The 19,770-nt window shown below is 46.9% G+C and overlaps 1 protein-coding gene across 1 annotated transcript in view; it reads left to right on the plus strand.

Moving 5' to 3' along the window:
- The first annotated feature begins 3,068 nt into the window (after positions 1-3,068).
- Positions 3,069-19,770, plus strand: part of ACO1 (aconitase 1) — a 66,558-nt gene continuing 49,856 nt past the window's right edge. Inside the window, exon 1 of the mRNA XM_069574169.1 lies at positions 3,069-3,254. The gene's annotated coding sequence lies outside the window, so the exon portion shown is untranslated. The remainder of the gene's footprint in view (positions 3,255-19,770) is intronic.

Genomic DNA, 19,770 nt, shown 5'->3' on the forward strand with positions numbered 1-19,770 from the left:
AGAGATTGAAGGCAGGAGGAGAAGGGGATGACAGAAGGTGAGATGGCTGGATGGCATCACTGACTCAATGGACATGAGTTTGAGCAAACTCTGAGAGACAGTGAAGGACCAAGAAGCCTGGGGTGCTGCAGTCCATGGGGTCACAAAGAATCAGACAAAACTGAGCAACTGAACAATAACAACAATATGTTCAGCAATGAAAGACTTATTACAGATCATTATCCAGAAAAAAATATTAAATAAGTCAGTAGCAGCAGAGTCAGAACAGTAATATGACTGTGATATGATTTCTAACACCTCCATCCCCAGGATGGAGAGCATCTTTACCTGAGTGCACCTAAATTACAGAGCTGTAGCAGGGAACTCTGGACTGTCTAACAGGGAGACACAGGCCTGAAAATAAATGAATAAAGAATTTTAGACCATATAGGAACAGACCAAAGTTCCCTCCTGGAACATTTAAGCTCCTCTTCTTGTCTGCAAAGAACTAGTAACTTATAACCTCAGAGTATCCAATGATTTCATTTAAATAATTATATACTTTTGAAATTCGTTTATTGGCTGTGCGGGGTCTTCGTTGCTGCGTGAAGGTTTTCTCTAATTGTGATGAGCAGGGGTTACTCTCTAGTGGCAATGCATAGGCATCTCATTGCAGTGGCTTCTCTTTTGCAGAGCATGGGTGCTAGAGCATGGACTTCAGTAGCTGAGGCACCTGGGCCCAGCTGTCCTGCAGCACATGGGATCTTCCCAGACCAGAGATCAAACCCATATCCTCTGTACTGGCAGGCAGACTCTCAACCATTGGATCACCAGCAAAGTCCTGCTGCTGCTGCTGCTGCTGCTGCTGCTGCTGCTGCTGCTGCAGCTGCGTCACTTCAGTCGTGTCCGACTCTGTGTGACTTCATAGACAGCAGCCCACCAGGCTCCGCCATCCCTGGGATTCTCCAGGCAAGAACACTGGAGTGGGTTGCCATTTCCTTCTCCAATGCATGAAAGTGAAAAGTGAAGTCGCTCAGTCGTGTCCAACTCTTCGCGACCCCATAGACTGCAGCCTACCAGGCTCCTCCAGCCATGGGATTTTCCAGGCAAGAGTACTGGAGTGGGTTGCCATTGCCTTCTCCTACTCAAGTGCTAATGCTCCAGAAATAGCTGCTGTTAAAAGAGTGTGGAGATCTGAAGAAGGTTAAGGTAAATGATGGAGACAGAGCAGACTTTAGCTGGAAGTTTGCATAGAGAGAAAATAGATGACGAAGACTTCATCAGTGTATGGAGTTACATGTAAAGTGAGAAGAGAAAAAGTGCACTGAAAGAGCCTAAGAAAGAGGGGCCAAATTAAGAAGAGGTGAATCATGAGAGTAGAAGCCTCTAAAGCCAAAAGGAGGTTAAAATTTCAAGGAAAGACCTATTACCAGTATCAAATACCACAGAGCAGTCAGCAAGGGCAAGAACAGAAGAGAGGTCACTGGGTTTTGCAATCCACACATTCCTGGTGACAGGCCCAAGAGCAAAAGAGTAGGGTGACGCGAGAACTTTTTCCTTCACAGTTTTGGCCAGAGCGTTTACTAATAAATCTCAATTCCTTTTATAGTTCTGATTTAATTATTTCCTGTCAAGGATTATCAGCTCTCCTATTACATGTATGTTATCATTGAACATTAAGAAATTTTGCTTTGTGAAGGGCTGCCTTGGTTAAGAATCAAAATTTAGCTGGATGTCTTTTCTCCCTACCCCTCAGCCTTCTGCACATACTCTCTAAGGGGACCCCAGTCCACTCAAGGGAAGTTTGTTCAATGGATGTGAATGGTAACAGTTTAGAAAGCGGGTAGGAAGAAAGTCTTCTCCCATACAGTAAAAATATAATGCTTGTTATGTGTGTGTGTGCGCTCAGTTACTCAGTCATGTCCAATTCTTTGCGACCCCATGAACTACAGCCCGCCAGGCTGCTTTGTCCATGGGGATTCTGCCATTTCCTCCTCCAGGGGATATTCCTGACCCAGGCATTCAACCCATGCCTCCATCTGCACTGGCAGGTGGATTCTTTACCACTGAGCCACCTGGGAAGCAATGTTTACTACACAGTAAATATGTCCTTCTTCAAACTTGAATATAGTAGCAGCCATGTTAGTTGCTCAGCAGTGCCCGACTCTTTGCAACCCCATGGACTGTAACTCGCCAGGTTCCTCTGTCCATGGGATTCTCCAGGCAAGAATACTGGAGTGGGTTGTCATTTCCTCCTTCTCCAGGGGATCTTCCCAACCCAGGGTTATGAACCCGTTTTTCTTATGTCTCCTGCATTGGCAGGCGGGTTCTTTACCGCTAGCCTCACCTGGGAAGCTAAAAACGCTACGTTACACAGGTTGGCCCCTATGGGGATAGCCACTACTCCTTTCTATAAGCCGTATATCCATATACTCAAGATAGAAAACTACAATCACTCTTTATATAAGTTGGGCAAAACCCTCACCTTTTCTCTAGAAAGATCTAATCAGTCAAATTTGCCTGAGCAGGCGCGACGCCAACCAACCTATAGAAACTAGGCGCAGTGAGGAAGGCCTGCTGAGTCAACTCAGTCATTTCTCTGACTTCTGACAGGTGAACAGCCTGCATTAGGAAGTGTTGCTAGGCATTAAAAAAAAAAAAAAAACACTGAAACTTTGCACTCCATAACCATGGAAACTCTGAACTCCTGGCAGTCACTCGGCTCGCTTTGCCAGGCGGTAAGGTGGGGGCGGGGTGGGGGCAAAGGGGAGAGAGGGGAGGTGACCACGTACCGGGGTGTCGGACAGGGAAGCCTCCACAGTGATGGTCAAATCATTTTTAAAAGCTGCATTTCTCACCTGCCCCTTCAGCTCCCTCCCTGCGAGCTGGGCAGTCACACTCCACGCCCAAGAGTGAGCGTGTCCCCGGCCTGGGCCAGCATGGGAGGATCCTGTCCTGAGGCGGCTTCCTGCAGCTGACCCCCAGCTACCCCGCTCCCTCCCGGGCGAGGTCTCCGCGCCCGCAAGCCCCGCCCCGCCCGCAGGCCCCGCCCCGCCCGCAGGCCCCGCCCCGCCCGCAGGCCCCGCCCCGCCCTCAGGCCCTGGCCCGCCCGCAGGCCCCGGCCCGGCCCCGGCTCGGCCCCGGCTCGGCCCCGCCCCTCGGCTGGCGGCCCTGCGGCGACAGGGGGCGGAGCGGCGCCAGCGGCTGGACTCAGCCCGGGAGAGCGCCCCCAGCCTGGTTCCCCGCGCCAGTCGGAGTCCGCCGTGCGCCCCGCGGTGAGTACGACGCGGCCCAACCCGGGTCCCCGGGCCCGAGCGCCGGCCGCCCTGCCCCGGCGGGGGAATGCGGGTCGGCGGAACCCCGGGCCGCCTCCCCGAGCCGGGCTGCAGCGCGCCGGGCCGCCCGGGGGAGCGGGAAGGCAGCCGGGAGAATCGGGACTAGTTCCTGGGGACTGACCCCTCCACCCTGTTCCCAGCCCGTGCCGCGCCGAGGACCGGGGCGGGACTGGAAATGGCTCTCCTCGGCCTCCTTCGCCCGGGCTGTGCCGGCCGCCGGGAGAGTCCGCGCCGAGCTTGTGCGGGCCTCAGCCGGGAGTCGGCGAGGCTGTGGGGGCCGCCGGGAGAATCCACGCTGCGACTTGTCCCGGCACACTGAAGCGGGGATTCCTGCCCCCAAGAAGGGTGTGCGGGCCTCGCCGGGGAGTCCTCGTCGAGCTGGGGGTGGCGAGGGAGGGACATTTCCCACTGGGGTTCCGACAGATCGGGGAGTCCACACCAGGTGGTAAGGGGGAAATGGAGTGAGGAGGGAAGAGACCCTCGGTGGAAGGGGTGGGGACACAGTCCATCCTGAAGATTCACAGACCTAGGGAGGAGTGAGTGAGTGTGTCTGTGTGTGTGTGTGTGTCTGTATGTGTGTGTGTGTCTGTGTGTGTTGCGGGGATGGGGGCAGAGAGTCGGAAACAGCCTCTCAGCCGTAGGGACAGAGTCCATCCTAAAGACTCACAGACCCAGGGAGGAGTGAGTGAGTGAGTGAGTGTGTGTGTGTGTTGCGGGAACGCGGGCAGAGAGTCGGAAACAGCCTCTCAGCAGTTCTCAAACTCCCCTATACACTCTTAAAAATTAGTATATTAAGGAGCTTTTATGTGGGTTATGTGTCTCAATATTTATCATGTATAACTAAAACAGAATTTTTCAATATATTTAGTATCTCATTTAAAAATAGTGGTAACGAATCCACCTGCCAGTGCAGGAGACATAAGAGATGTGGGTTTGATCCCTGGGTTGGGAATATCCCCTGGATATGAAAATGGCAACCCACTCCAGTATCCTTGCCTGGAGAATCCCGTGGACTTAGGAGCCTGATGGGCTACAGTCTATGGGGGTAGCAAAGAGTCTGATATGACTGAGCACACAGACATGCATGCATTATATGTTGATATGTGTTTATGAAAATAACCATACCTTTCAAAATAGAATGTTACTGACAAGAGTATCATTGTATTATATTTTTGCAAATCTCCTATCAGTTTTAATAAGTGGCAGCTAGGGTTCTTATATCTTGCTTCTGCATTGTCTGTTGCGGTATTACATGTCATATCGCCTCTGGAAAACTCCACTGTGTACTCCTGAATGTGTGCAAGTAAAAGCATCAAATAGCATCTTGGTATTATTATGAAAGTGGTTTTGACTTTGTGAATCCCTAGAGTCCTCTGCACCACACTTTGAGAACCACTGGAGTAGGAAATGCTTCAGGGGCTCAAGTCATTGATCCCGCTTCTTGTTTGTGATCCTTCCTCTGAATGGGAACACGGATCACCCCAAGGAAGGATGGTTAACCTCTGGTAGCTGCAACCAAGCTGACCTGACTCTGGAAACCCAAGTACTGTGTCCCCACGTAAAAGATAATGAGCCCTGCACGCCTCCTGAAAACTGGCAAGGCTCTCAGATGCCTTGGGTTATTTCTGTGCCTGCAGAGGTGGCCTATGTATGCCTTCAGATTGTAGTGGGGATGTGGCACACAGGACCTATGGGTTCAGAGACATGCCCATAGGGAGCCGGTGCCAAGTGTGAAGGAGTTTGTTCAAGAGCTTCCAAGTGGGTCGGAAGTGATTTCGAAGAGAACAGGGAGGCATGTTATTGCCTCCCTTTCCTCCATGATCACTTCTGTGTGTGGTTGTGCAACCTTGCATTTATTGGAATATGATTTCCCAGTCTTGGTGCTCTTTCCCTTTCCACTTTCGGGGTTGGGGGGTGTTTGTCCCTGTGGGTGGCCCTTCCTCAGCCTCTGCCAGACCCCAGTGTCCTGCAGGCTGCTGTGTGGTAGGTGGGGACCCCTCATTGGATTTCTTCCTTGGCTTCTTGCTCTGTCAGCACAAGTTCCAGATAGAAATTAGGTACATATATAGCCTTATAAGAGCACCATTGTGGCTTAGCGGTAAAGAATCTGCCTGCCAATATAGGAGATGAGGGTTCTATCGCTAGGTCGGGAAGACCCCTGGAGAAGGAAATGGCAACCCACACCAGTATTTCTGCCTGGAAAATCCCACGGACAGGAGAACCTGACAGGGTAGAGTCCATGGGGTTGCAAAGAATCAGACACGACTTAGCAACTGGACACACATACACACACCATGGCCTTATAAATGTTTGGAAGACAGACATCCCAAACCATTAACAGTCAGTTCTGGGCAATGGAGTCAGAAAAAAGGCAGGAACCTTCTCCTTGTTACTCTTTATGATACCATATGACCACCTGTTTAGCAGCATTCCTGTATTGCTTTTACAATCTGAAAACAAAAACTGAAATCCCAACAACATACACTTTTTCAAAGAAGATAGGAGTATTTCTCTGATAAGAATGTTACCACTACTCCCTCTCTCCCAAGAAAACAAATTACTTTATTACATCACATTTCTAAACTAGTATCTGTGATACTGGTATATATATATTAAGTCAAAATGATACTAGGAGAGAGCCCTCTGAGATCAAAACATTCTTGAACAGTATAGTTTGATGTAAGGTTAGAAGCCACCAGATCAGACTGTTCTTCAGTGGATCATCATACCCCCCTTAAACTGCTGTTGTAAAGTGCTATTTCATGAAATGTCATAAAGTACAGTTTTAAAATTTTAAAAATGTGATACCCAAGACTGTTTCTCTGTGAGAAAGTTATGAGAAGAGAAAGCATGTTCATGTACATTCTGATGTGCCCACGCACCAAGTGGGGCAAAGGATATGCCCACATGCCAAGTGGCTTTCTCTTGGTGGTGGGGTACAGTAGATTTTTATTTATCTTCACTTTGCTTATTAATAGTTGCTGCTGCTGCTGCTAAGTCGCTTCAGTCGTGTCCAACTCTGTGCGGCCCCATAGACGGCAGCCAACCAGGCTCCCCAGTCCCTGGGATTCTCCAGGCAAGAATGGCACTGGAGTGGAGTGCCATTGCCTCCTCCGATTAATAGTTGCTAGCAACCACTAAACAAGTATTAAACTTGATATGACCAGAAATAGCCCCTACAGTTACTTGTATACAGAGGACAACATAATTGCCTTCGTTTTGCTTAGATGGACCATGCAACCTGGCCAGTAGCAGACCCTTGCTACTCCCTTCCTCCCAGTGGGAAGTGGAGAAAGAAGTGTGTGGAAAGCGACTCAGGGGGGAAACAAAAACAGCCCTCAGTCACATTGTGTGGTGTCTACTTCCCCCTGTGAGATCAGCTCCAATCTCTCCTTCCAATCAGCCCTGCCCTCTCCTTCCAAGTGACCCAGAGGTTAGACAGTTCTTATTGGATTTGCACCATCACCCGAGAAGCCATCAGCTGACTACCTCCCCAGACTCACTGGCCTTCATTAATTTTTTTTAGCCGTTTTTAATGGAAAACTTCAGACATACAAAGAAATGGAGACTATAAATCCCCAGCTTCAGCAGTTATGAACATTAACATCTTTATGTTCAACTGTATAAACTAATGAAAAAAAGTATTCTTTGTTGTGTCTTTTTAGTATCAAGCATGTGCTGACTGCTGTAGCAAAATCTTAAAGTCTTGTGCCCTGCAGTCAGCATGACTGAACCCCTAGAGTGGGTTTCACACACTTGCTATGTGGTCCCGCTTCTCTGCCTCTGCGTTTGCTTGCCTCTTGGCCTTTCTTCTTCCTGTCTCCCAGTTCTGCTCTGTTAAGGCTTTCTCACCTCCCCTAGTCACAGCTGTCTCTTTCCTCTGGCCTCTCTTATGACCCTTTGCAAACAGCAAGCTTATTTCAGTCTCCTTAGCCAGATCATCATCTTTGTAATATTCGAGTAAAACAAGGTTTTCCTTTCTCCCTTTCTCCTGTGCTGCTTGTGCTTAGTTACTTGGTCGTGTCCGACTGTGACCCCATGGACTATAGCCCGCCAGGCTCATTTGTCTATGGGGATTCTCCAGGCAAGAATACTGGAGTGGGTAGCCTATCCCTTCTCCAGGGGATCTTCCCAACCCAGAAATCAAACCGGGGTCTCCTGCATTGCAGGTGGATTCTTTACCAACTGAGCTACCAGGGAAGCAATACTTTGTGCAGAGAAGATGCTCAAGAGATAGATGCTAAATTAATTTAACTCAAGCACTGGAGAACATTTTTGATTACAAGAGAAATGTATCATGTTCAAGGGAAATTTTTCCCATATTGTCTAGGATCACAAATGTTTTATCTCATCCACATAATTTTTAAAGAACTGCAACAAAAAGAATCTCCAATTTGAGCCAACATAAAAAAGGCAACTTTTTTTGAGGAAATTATCTTTCTGGTCTGTTGTCATTTTTTCACATGTATCTGGAAGCCCTCTCTGATTCTGGAGTGCTTTTTTTCCTCAACAGGAAACAGTGACCCTCTTTTAGAATATCTATCATGTTGTAAGATGTAGGCTTAAATCTTCAGTAAAAGAAATAGACTACACGTAGGGTCCACACGCCCCATGAAGTAAGTTGATATCAGTCAATGTCATGAATACTGGTAGCTCCTGGGTGTAGAGTCATTTCCAGTATTCATCATCTTTTCATCTAGTGCCTCCTTTAATAATCACAGTGGCCCTTGTGAGCTGGGCAGAGCAGTGCAATCAGGTAATGTTACCTTAAATCTGCAAAAAGTAAATAGGTTTAGACAGCTAGAGTGAATCTTGTCTATGACAGAAAGTGGCAGAGTCTGATTTTAAGAGTAGATTGGAAACCAAAGGGCTTTGGGATTGAATATTGGGAACATCCAAAGACAAACTCTCTAAACATGACGTGTACTGGGGAGCCAGACCAGGTTCTTGAAGCCGGGATGTTCAGTTGCTAAGTCGTGTCTGACTCTTTTTGACCCCATGAACTGTGGCATGCCTGGCTTCCCTGTCCTTCACTGTCTCCTGGAGCTTGCTCAAACTCATGTCCATTGGGTCAGTGATGCCACCCAACCATCTCATCCTCTGTTGCCCCCTTCTCTGGGATTGGCTATGGGGAACATGCAAAGCCAGGAAACTCTCTAAACATGACATGGATTTGGGAGCCAGACCAGATTCTTGAAGTCAGTGTGTATATCCTGATGCATAAAACTACCAAAGTGATAGCACACTCTGAACCAATCACTTTCCAAATTCCTCAGGTTGTAGAAATTGATCTACTTTCTGATGAATTGGCAAGGCTGCTCTGTATGAGTGCTAGGGGGCTTCTCTCTCATTTCTGTTTCTGTGACTTCAGAACTTTGAGGAAACCCATCTTTGAACTGTGGGAATTGCCTGGGCTCTTGCTCAAACTGACACGGATGGAGCATTTCATTATTCTTCAACCTCATCATCCTTTCATGATCATGACTGTAAACTTACAAAGCAAAGTACACATTGTGGCTTAGCTCTTGAAGGAGGCGTGTCGGTCTAAGAAAGAGTTCTGCTACAGACTTACCAGGTTGGAACTTTTGGTTGTAAAGAGAAGTGAACGAATCATTGTGGACAGTTGGTTACATGCGAGAACTACACAGACATACTCAGGATAGTTGTGTAATAGTGGTAGCATCAAGACCAGCACTTGCTATGTTATGCTGGGCCTGCCCCAGCAGTCCAGCGGTTAGGACTTGAGCTTCCGCTGCAGGGAGCACGGATCCTATTCCTGGTCAGGGAATTCAGATCTCACAAGCCTTGTGGCACAGCCAAAACAATAAGAATTGTTATGTTTCATAAAACCTTATCTGCTCAGATAAGGAATCAGTTACATTTTAAGGCTGGTGATGCCTGATAATGGATTTTTTACATCAACCCATACTTCAGAAGCCATCGGTACTGAAATTACATATACTATATGTAATTTAATCTATATGTATGATTACTATATATAATCATCTATACTGAAATATACATCTATACAAATTTATACTGAAATCAGGGGTATTTTAGGGGCAATTAGAGGGCAGCTATCTAGTCCTCACTACTCTATTGGCTTCCCTTGTAGCTCAGATGGTAAGGAATCTGCCTTCAATGCAAGAGACCGTGGTTTGATACTTGAGTCAGGAAGATGCCCTGGAGAAGGGAATGGCAACCCACTCCAGTATTCTTGCCTGGAGAATCCCATGGACAGAGGAGCCTGGTGGGCTATAGTCCACAAAGAGTCGGACATGACTACCTCAAATTATCCAAATTATCTAGTCCTCACATATGTACTTTAGAGTTGGAAGATTGTTTTAAAAAGTGAGATTTAACTTTTTAAATCTATTTGGTTAATGTAGGTTTTTGGATGAGGAGTAACTATAAGATTCTCTGCTTGTTTGGAAACACATAGGGCAAGGGAGTTGGCCACTGGTGGCTCAGTGGTAAAGAGCCTGCCTGCCAATGCAGGAGACACGAGTTCGATCCCTGAGTTGGGAAGATCTTCGGGGGAAGGGATGGGCAACCCACTCCAGTATTCTCACCTGGAAACTCCCATGGACAGAGGCGCCTGGCGGGCTATAGACTATGGGGTTGCAGAGTCGGACACGACTGAGCAACTAAAAACAAAACACAAACTGGCCACTTTCCAGCCATGGGGTGTTGACAGGTTATCAATACGTATCGTCTGCGATCCTCAGTCTTCTCATCTGTGCAGCTGGGGGGTGATCTCTATGTCACAGTTGTTGAGGGACCATATTAGATGCTGTGGACAAAGTGTCGGGCACTCCACAGGGGCTCAGCTCACATCAGCTGGCTGCAGCGCCATGGAGTGATGTAGCACTCACAGCAGAGGCCTGTCCACACTTCTCTTAGCCCAGATCTCCTGAGCTCCAGGCCCATGTGTGCTGCTGCCTGCCATTCCTCTTCAAGGCAAATTCTCCGTCTGAAAGCAGTACCCAGGTGTTTGTCCTGGTCACTGGCTCTGCCACGTTGCGCAGATGGGGAACACAGAGCCATCCGAGATCGCTCTTCCTCCCCCACCCTCAGCCCGTTCTCCTTTCTTAGCTGCCCCCGGGATCTGTTGCCCTGCCCCCCACTTCTGACTTGATGACTGCAACAGCACCATAACCTGCCTCCCTGATGCCAGTCTAGCATCCTTCCCCCAAGTCAGCTCCTATCTCAACCAGCGTGCCTGCATGCTAAGTCGCTTCCGTCGTGTCCTACTCTGTACAACCTATGGACTGTAGACCACTGAGCTCCTCTGTCCATGGGGCTTTCCAGGCTAGAATACTGGAGTGGGTTGCCACACCCTCCTCCAGGGGATCTTCCCAACCCAGAGATCCAACCCACATCTCTTTATGTCTCCTGCATTGGAAGGTGGGTTCTTTATCATGAGCGCCACCTGGGAAGCCACCTCTACCAGAGGGATGTATAATATCCAATCAGATCTTGAAGATTTCAGCTAAGAACCTTTTAACATGTCTCCCTTCAAGTCTTTCTGCACCTTTCTTCAAGGTCCCTCGTGATACGGGCCCCACCCTTCCCCTCTCCTCTGAGCTCCGCCATCATGAACCTCCCCTTCAGACGCGTGGAACAGCTCTGTGACATCCACGGGGTCTCACTTCCATACCTTCACATGTGCTGTCTTCTCTGCCCGGAATATTTTTTCCCTGACTCCCTCCCTCAGTGTAGTTCTCCAAGACTCCTGCATGGTGTCACCTGTCCCCAGAGGCCTTCCTGACCCCTTCCCATACTGGATCAGGTGCTCTCCTTCGATGCTTCTTTTGTCTGTTTGTCTTTGGCAGCATTGTGAGGCATGTGGGATCTTAGTTCCCTGACCAGGGATTGAACCTGTGCCCGCTATAGTGGAAGTGTGGAGCCCTAACCACTGGGCCGCCAGGGAATCCCCCGTGGAGTTCCCTTTATCGGCCTGCATCCACCACTGCTGCGGGATGGACTGCTTGATCATGTCATAACCTCCTGACCAGTTTGTGTAACTGAAGATGGCGGGGAGGCGGGGGGAGCGCTATGTCTTTTTCCCATCAAAGTCAAACCAGTGTCTTTCACGGTCGAATGTAAAACTGAATCTGCAGTAGTCCCTTTTCTTGGACAGACCAGCGGCTCAGAAACCAGATGCGTCGTAGTCAAATGCTGCTCTAATACTTGTCCCATCTTTGACCCAGTGAAGTGGCCATTGCATGTGGATGCTACGTGGCCCTGTGGGCCACTGAGATGGGGTTACAGCATTATTGCTCAAGAGCTGGGCTTAAGGGCAGATACACTTGACTTTGAGTTCCCTTTCAGCACTCCTGCTATCTGGCAGCTGCTTTCCCACTCCTAACCACCTGACTGGGGAAAAAAAAACAGTAGCATCAGGTCCTCCCTGCTGCTGCCTTTCTTCTGGAAAACCAAGAAATGTGGGTTTATAGCTCAAACTTCTGAGAAATTGACCAGCATGAGTCATCACTGTTGGATCCCAGCAGTGCTGAAGTGGGTGGGGGCAGATCACCTCAGAACCTCGGTGAATTCATGGAGAGAAATGCTGCCCGGAGTGACCTCTGGCATCCTGATGCCCAACCCTTTTGTGGTGACACTCTTTCTAATTTCTAAAATTCGAGTTAGAGAAGTTCATTACCAAGGAACTACTAAGTGAGGTAGGAGCTCGAGGGACTCACGTCGCTTCCCTTGCCCTTGGGACTCAGATATATCAGGGCTTGGCTGGGGTCTCTGCAGGTGTCGTTTTGGAAACCCTACTGGTGATGGTGGGTTGCTGCAGGGTAGGGAACCGCAGTTTAAGAAGGGCAGCCTTAAAGAGGACTGGCCTCAAAGAGAAGAGGATGAGGTCCAGAGCGGGCTAGTTAAGATGCCTAGTTCTGATGGGTCCTGCCCTTGCTGCTGCTGCTGCTTCCTTTTTTAAAAGTTATTTATTTATTTATTTATTTATTTATTTATTTATTTGGCTGAACTGGGTCTTAGTTGCAACCTGTGATCTAGTCCCCTGACCAGGGATGGAAATGGAGCCCTCTGCACTGGGAGCACAGAGTCAGCCATTGGACCACCAAGGAAGATCCCTCCCTGCCCTGCTTCTTCCTTTACTCTCTGGACAAATGTTCCATGACCGCACAGTGACTTGCCTTCCTCAGTGCATCTCCAGAATAATAAATGTGAAGTTCACCAAGACTTTCTTATGAACCTATCTATATTAGCTCGTAGTGATACCAGAAAATAAAAATAACTATTTCTGCTCTTTGGGGTTTGTGCTACTGTCGTTAACTTTAAATGAGCTTAAAAGATGTGTCAGGCAAGCTTTCTGTGTTGGGAATTGCATGCGGTGATGTGCCATCTTGGGCACTGAGCCTCAAAGAGGCGAGGGGGGCTTGTTCAGACAGTGCCGTGGTCACAGGGCTATGATCCACCCAAATTCTGACCACTGCCTTTGGCTGTGGCTGTGCACATCTGCTGAGTGAGTCATGATCACTTCTATGATACATCCTGAAAATTTCCAATGTGACTTAATGAAGTTTGGAGGAACAGAAAGGTTAGATTTCAGGAAGTAGCTACTTCTTAAATGACAATCAGATGTTTTCATATTATGAGTTAGTATCTTACCAAACCTAAATTCTGGTGTTGGAAATGTACAGTTTAAACCACTTCTAAAGTTAGGAGCGCACTTTGTGGTTGGCCCTTGGTCCGAGTTCCTACGGTGACGGGCTCTGCTACACCCAACCTCAGTCTTCTCCTTTCCTGCCCTCGCTCACCCCTTCTGCCTTCCCTCAGACCCACCTCGGGGCCTTCGCATGTGATCTGACCCCTCCTCCAGATTCCCCTCACTTCCTCCACAGTTTTTCTCAAGTGGCTCCATGTCAGTGAGGTCTTCTTTGATCACCTGATAACGCTTCACAGAACATGCCCTACTGCCTGGTCCTGCTTTATCCGTGGAACCGGTCACAGCCTGACATTCTGTTTCTGTATTTATTTGTTTAGTCTCCCCCTACTGAAATGGAAGCACCATGAGGGAGCTTTGTCAATTTTGTTCCTGAGTGCCTAAGACATATTACATGGTTAATCTAAAGATACATTGAACAAGTGAATGAATGAATTATAGAATCTTTTTCACCCAGAAAGGACTTTTTAGATCATCAAGTAGCCCTGTGTTACAGACTGGGAAACTGAGGCCTAGAAAGGTTCTGTGGCTTATTTCGAATGATATTGCTGCTGCTGCTGCTAAGTCGCTTCATTTGTGTCCGACTCTGTGCGACCCCATAGACGGCAGCCCATCAGGCTCCTCTGTCCCTGGGATTCTCCAGGCAAGAGTACTGGAGTGAGTTGCCATTTCCTTCTCCATCGAATGAAACTAAATCCTTCAAAAACTGTTACAGCTCTTTTAAAAACTCTAGGAATATATGTGGAGCACTCTGGCCAGTGGTCCAGGATGAGACAAAAGAGTTAGTTAAAATTGTAATAAGTTAACTTGTGATAAGTTAAAATTGTAACCCAGAGTGACAAGTTATTGTGTGACTGCAAAGCTTTCTGAAGGCAGAGTCTCATTAATTTCTGTGGTGTAAAGTGCACCTTGCATTAATCAGTGCCTGAGAAAAATGTGCTGATGGATTTGCTAATATTCTTATAAAGCCATTCCTTCTCCAAGACCCTCCTTCTGCACTGAGACAGGAGGGAAGAGGACAGGGTGCAGCCTTTGAAAGAAGAACATATTCTGAGGATATGACAGAAGCTGGGTAGAAACCACTAGATTCAAGATGGCAGGAGACTCAGTTTCCCACAGACCTCGAGCCTCATTGTACACTCGCTGTAACACATTAATGCTGTCATGTCTGACTCTGGGATCTCATGGACTGTAGCCCGCCAGGCTCCTCTGTCCATGGAATTCACCAGTAAGAATACCAGAGTGGGTTGCCATTCCCTTCGCCAGGAGTCTTCCTGACCCAGGAATTGAATGCAGGTCTCCTGCATTGCAGGCAGATTCTTTACCATCTGAGCCACCAGGCAAGCCCTGTAATTAGCATATACTAAATGTCTCACAGGTGCCATGACAGTTATAGGGCCAACCATAGAAAGTCAAAAAGCAGGAGTTGCCCCAGTTCCTGGAAATCCCCACCCCCTCACCAAGATAGCTAGAATATTCCTCCTCCTCAGTATCTAGTGAAATTCCCCAGCCCATAGAAACCAACCACCCCTACACTCGGGGTCTGGTCCCCTTTCCAAGAGGACCCCATGCCCTAGGGCCACCTCTCACCTTCGGAGATGGCCCACACTCTATCTATGGACAGAGTGTGGGTCTCTCTAAAAAAACCCATTTTCACTTTACCATGGCTCACCTTGAATTCTTTCCTGCACAAAGCCAAGGGCCCTCACTTGGCCACTCGAGACCTAGGACATGACCATTCTTTCTTGCCCCATTTTTCATACAACAGCACTACCTTTTTTCCCCCCATTCTCTGCCAGAATAGATAATTGCACTTATGACTTCTCCTTTAAAATTCTTTTGGTTGCAAGTATCACATTTAAGAGATTTTTGTATTATTTTTTGTGTTTTTTTTTTTCCCCAAGTACTTTTATGAACAGCTAGGAAGATCAAAGAAATGATTTGGTCTCTGAAAATTGGGCTTCCTTGGTAGCTCAGACAGTAAAGAATCTGCCTGCAACACAGGAGACCTGGGTTTGATCCCTGGGTTGAGAAGATCCCATGGAGAAGGGAATGGCAACCCACTTCAGTAGTCTTGCCTAGAGAATTCCACGGACAGAGGAGCCTAGCCAGCTGCTGTTCTTGGGGTCGCTAAGAGTCGGACAAAAACTGAGTGACTAACACACACATGCTGAGAATATTCAGAGATATTTAGCTATTCCAGCTTCCCAGATGCATCTGCATCAAATAAAGCAAAAAAAACAAACATTTCTAGCTCTCTCGTTTGTAAAAGAACCAAGTCGACCAGCATGGTGGTTTGCTGGCCTGAATGGTTCTGACCTCAATCGTGTTTATATTTACATAGACATTCTTGGAATCTCACTTTTGACAAAAAGCTGTTTATAAGTAGCATGATGTTTAGATACACAGCAGTCAGTTTGGGAGCAGGACCAATTAATTTCTCTTTAAACAGAAGAAAAGGAAGCACAGCTAATCTTGAGAGTGAACTGAAGTAAACTCTAAGAGATGCAGTGATGTTATGTTACTTTGGATTGCAAGCTAGGAAAAATCAGGAAGGGTATATTTCGGAAAGTGTGAGAAGCAAGGTGAATAAACCATATGAATTACAGAATAAACCTCTTTCTGATGTCTACACAGATTTAAAAAATCCACTCTGTCTGTCTTAGATGTGCTCAGTAAGTAATTCAGAGGGCATGTTGTCTGTACTTTAAACCATAGCACAGAGGTTCTCAGTGAATCACCTGAAAGCCTTTCAAACTATAGAAACTTTCCAGGGAACTGATAGGCACAGTCTCCACCCCACCCCAAACCCTTTTCTCCCCGCTTATAGTTGTGTGTGTTGTTTTTCTTTTTTAATGTTTAACTTTGCCCTAGGGTATAGCCTATTAACAGTGTCGTGGTAGCTTCATGTGGACAGCAAAGGGACTCAACCATACGCATACATGTATCCATTCTCCCCACAACTCCCCTCCCATCCAGGCTGCCGCATAACATCGAGCAGAGTTCCCTGTGCTCTACAGTAGGCCCTTGTTGGTTATCCATTTTAAATACACAGTGTATACCTGTCTGTCCCCAGCTTCCCATCTCTTCCTAAATGAAGTGTTTGGATGGCACAAGAGACACCCCACCCACTACTGACGGGAGTTCTGCGGCCTGGGTTACAGCTTTGCTCCTTCCTGCTGGTACCTGGGAATCCTGTGGTTGGTCACAGGGGTCGTTCACATCCATGCTCCTTTCTCTGTCACAAAATAACCTAAGAGGATTCAGCTGTGGCAGCAGAAGCAGCTAAATGTGATTGGAATTATATCTCCAAAGCCTGGGGAGAGACCTGAAAAGGTGAATCTTATTTTATCGCTGGCATCTAGCTAAAATCATTCACCTGTTGCAAACATCTCTACAAACCTGACTGTGCCAAACAGATACCATCACTGTCAGCTGGTATGTGGTCCCAGGCAGTCTTCTGTTCTTCAATAAAGGACAGAAACGGTATGGACCTAACAGAAGCAGAAGATATTATGAAGAGGTGGCAAGGATACACAAAAGAGCTGTACAAAACAAGTCTTAATGACACAGATAACCACGATGGCGTGATCACTCACCTAGAGCCAGATGTCTTGGAATGTGAAGTCAAGTGGGCCTTAGAAAGCATCGCTACGAACAAAGCTAGTAGAGGTGATGAAATTCCGGTTGAGCTACTTCAAATCCTGAAAGATGATGCTGTGAAAATGCAGCAAATTTGGAACACTCAGCAGTGGCCACAGGACTGGAAAAGGTTAGTTTTCATTCCAATCCCAAAGAAGGGCAAAGAATGCCAAAGAATGTTCAAACTACCAGAACAGTTGCACTCATTTCACGTGCTAGCAAGGTAATGCTTAAATCCTTCAAGCCAGACTTCAGTAGAATGTGAACCAAGAACTTAGATATACAAACTAGATTTAGAAAAGGCAGAGGAACCAGAGATCAAATTGCCAACATGCGTTGGATCATAGAAAAAGCAAGGAAATTCCAGAAAAACATCTCCTTCGTTGACAGTGCTAAAGCCTTTCACTGTGTGGATCACAACAAACTGTGGAAAATTCTTAGAGGTAGGAATACCAGACCACCTTACCTGCTTCCTGCAAAACCTGTATGCAAGTCAGGAAGCAACAGTTAGAACGGACATGGAACAATGAACTGGTTCAAAATGGGAAAGGAGTACGTCAAGGCTGTATATTTTCACCCTGCTTATTTAACTTCTTTGCAGAGAATATTGCGAAATTCCAGGCTGGATGAAGCTCAAGCTGGAATCAAGATTGCTGGGAGAAATATCAATAACCTCAAATATGCAGATAACACCACCTTTATGGCAGAAAGTGAAAAAGAACTAAAGAACCTCTTGATGAAGGTGAAAAAGGAGAGTGAAAATACTGCCTTAAAACTCAACATTGGAAAAACTAAGGTCATGGCATCCAGTCCTATGACTTCATGGCAAATAGTTGGGGAAACAATGGAAACAGTGACAGACTGCTTCCTTGGGCTCCAGACTCACTGCAGATGATGACTGCAGCAATGAAATTAAAAGACACTTGCTCCTTGAAATAAAAGGAGCAAGTGTCTAGGTTTGTGACAAACCTAGACAGCGTAGGCCTAAAGCAGCGACTAGGCTTCCCTGGTGGTCCAGGGGTTGAGAATCCACCTTGCAATGCACAGGACACCGTTTCAATCCCTAGCCTGGGAAGATCTCACATGCCAGCATTCTAGAGCCCTTCCACCACGACTGCTGTAGCCTGTACACCCTAGAGCCTGTGCTCTGCAGCAGGAGAGGCCCCCACAGGGAGAGGCCCAAGCACTGCAACTGAAGAGTAGTCCCCACTCTCAGCAACTAGAAAGCCTGTGCAGCAGCAAAGGCCCACCACAGCCAAGTGAGTAAATCTTTAAAAAAAAAAAAAAGGCAGAGACATCAGTTTGCCGATGAAGGTCCATCTGGTCAAAGCTGTGGTTTTTCCAGTAGTCATGTGTGGATGTGAGAGTTGGACAACCATGAAGAAGGCTGAGCACCAAAGAACTGATGCTTTCTAACTGTGGTGCTAGAGAAGACTCTTGAGAGTCCCTTAGACTCAAGGAGATCAAATCAGTCAATCCTAAAGGAAATCAACCCCGAATATTCATTGGAAGGACCGATGCTAAAGCTGAAGCTCCAATACTTTGGCCACATGATATATGAAGAGCTGACTCTCTGGGAAAGACCCTGCTGCTAGAAAAGACTGAGGGCAGTAGAAGAGGGCAACAGAGGATGAGATAGTTGGATGGCATCATTGACTCAATGGACATGAGTTTGAGCAGACTCTGGGAGACAGTCCTTTACAGGGAAGTGAAGGATAGTGAAGGTGTGCTGCAGTCCATGGGGTCACAGAGAGGCATGACTTAGCACCTAAACAACTACAACGACAGTCTTCTAGCAAGAGCGACGGTTTAGCAGTGTACTGCCCATAAGCTACTCAGTCTCCCTCACAAAAGCCATTAGTGAGACTGCTGCCTGGGCTTGAAAATGGTCTGGGTAACAGGTAGCAGAGTTCACTGATCCCAGTAGAGATTTTGCCCACGCTGTCAGGAATCGGTCACTTGCGCGGCTCTAACCAGCGAGGTGCACAGTGCCCCTGAGCATGGGGTCAGGTTATGCATCAGGTTGTCAGGGCTCCCTTCTTGTAAAGGGGAATCTTGCAGACCGCAGGTCTCGAGATCAGATAGAGGCCAAGAGGCAAGTCCTCGCCTCTCCCGAATTACAGAGCTGAGTCTCGTCCACAGGAATAACTCAGCAAAGTCCCTTCAGGTATGAGAACATTTGGTCACCAGAGGCCATCTCAGCGTCACTCAGTTTGGCCTTTCTGGCAGACAGAGAGCTTACAGAAGAAATTCAGATGTCTAAAGATAAAGACAAATTATGTTCCCTGGTTTAGGCACTTTTGTTTTTACTCTGCTTCAGAGAAGGGTCATAAAATTGGTACAGCCTTTCCCTGGCGGCCTGGTGATGTGTATCCAAATGGAGCTATTGGATCCTTCCACCCAGCTGTCCTACTTCGAGGAACTGAAAGCTCAGGGTTTATTTTGAGGAACTGGATTAAGGACCTATCTAAAGAAGTGTATGTAAAAAGTGCAAGCAGTGTTTGAATGTTAATGCTTGGACACCACCTACACATTTTAATAATAAGAAATGTAAATAAATTATTATATGACTGAAGGAGAGATTTTTATGGTGTAGTTAAAAGTGATATAAAATACCATATAAAAAAAAATCACATGATGGCTCCATAAAGATGTTTGTGGTCTACTGATCAGCGGGGGGGGGGGGGGGGGGGGGAAGCAGTTTACAAAACAATGTGAGGTCTAATCCATTTTTTAAAAATCCAAATACATTTAAAATTCATGTTAAGTGAAACTCCACACCATGGTGTTACAGGTGACTTATTTTCTTTTCGTTTACTTGCATATTCTAATGTTTCCACAATGAATATCTTTTTAAAATTTTATTTTACTGTACCAATATTTTTCTGATCTTTTCCTAGGTTTCAGGGGTATAACATAGTGATTCACAATTTCTAAAGGTTATACTCCACTTACGGTTACTATAAAATATTGGCTATAGTCCCTGTGCTGTACAATATATCTTTGTAGCTTATTTTATACATAGTAGTTTATACCTCGAAGTCCTCTGCCCCTGTCTTGCCCTCCTCACCGTCTCTTCCCCACTATTAATCGCTAGTTTGTTTATATCTGTGAGGTTTT

This window comes from Ovis canadensis, chromosome 2, assembly GCF_042477335.2.
Source record: "Ovis canadensis isolate MfBH-ARS-UI-01 breed Bighorn chromosome 2, ARS-UI_OviCan_v2, whole genome shotgun sequence".
NCBI lineage: Eukaryota > Metazoa > Chordata > Mammalia > Artiodactyla > Bovidae > Ovis > Ovis canadensis.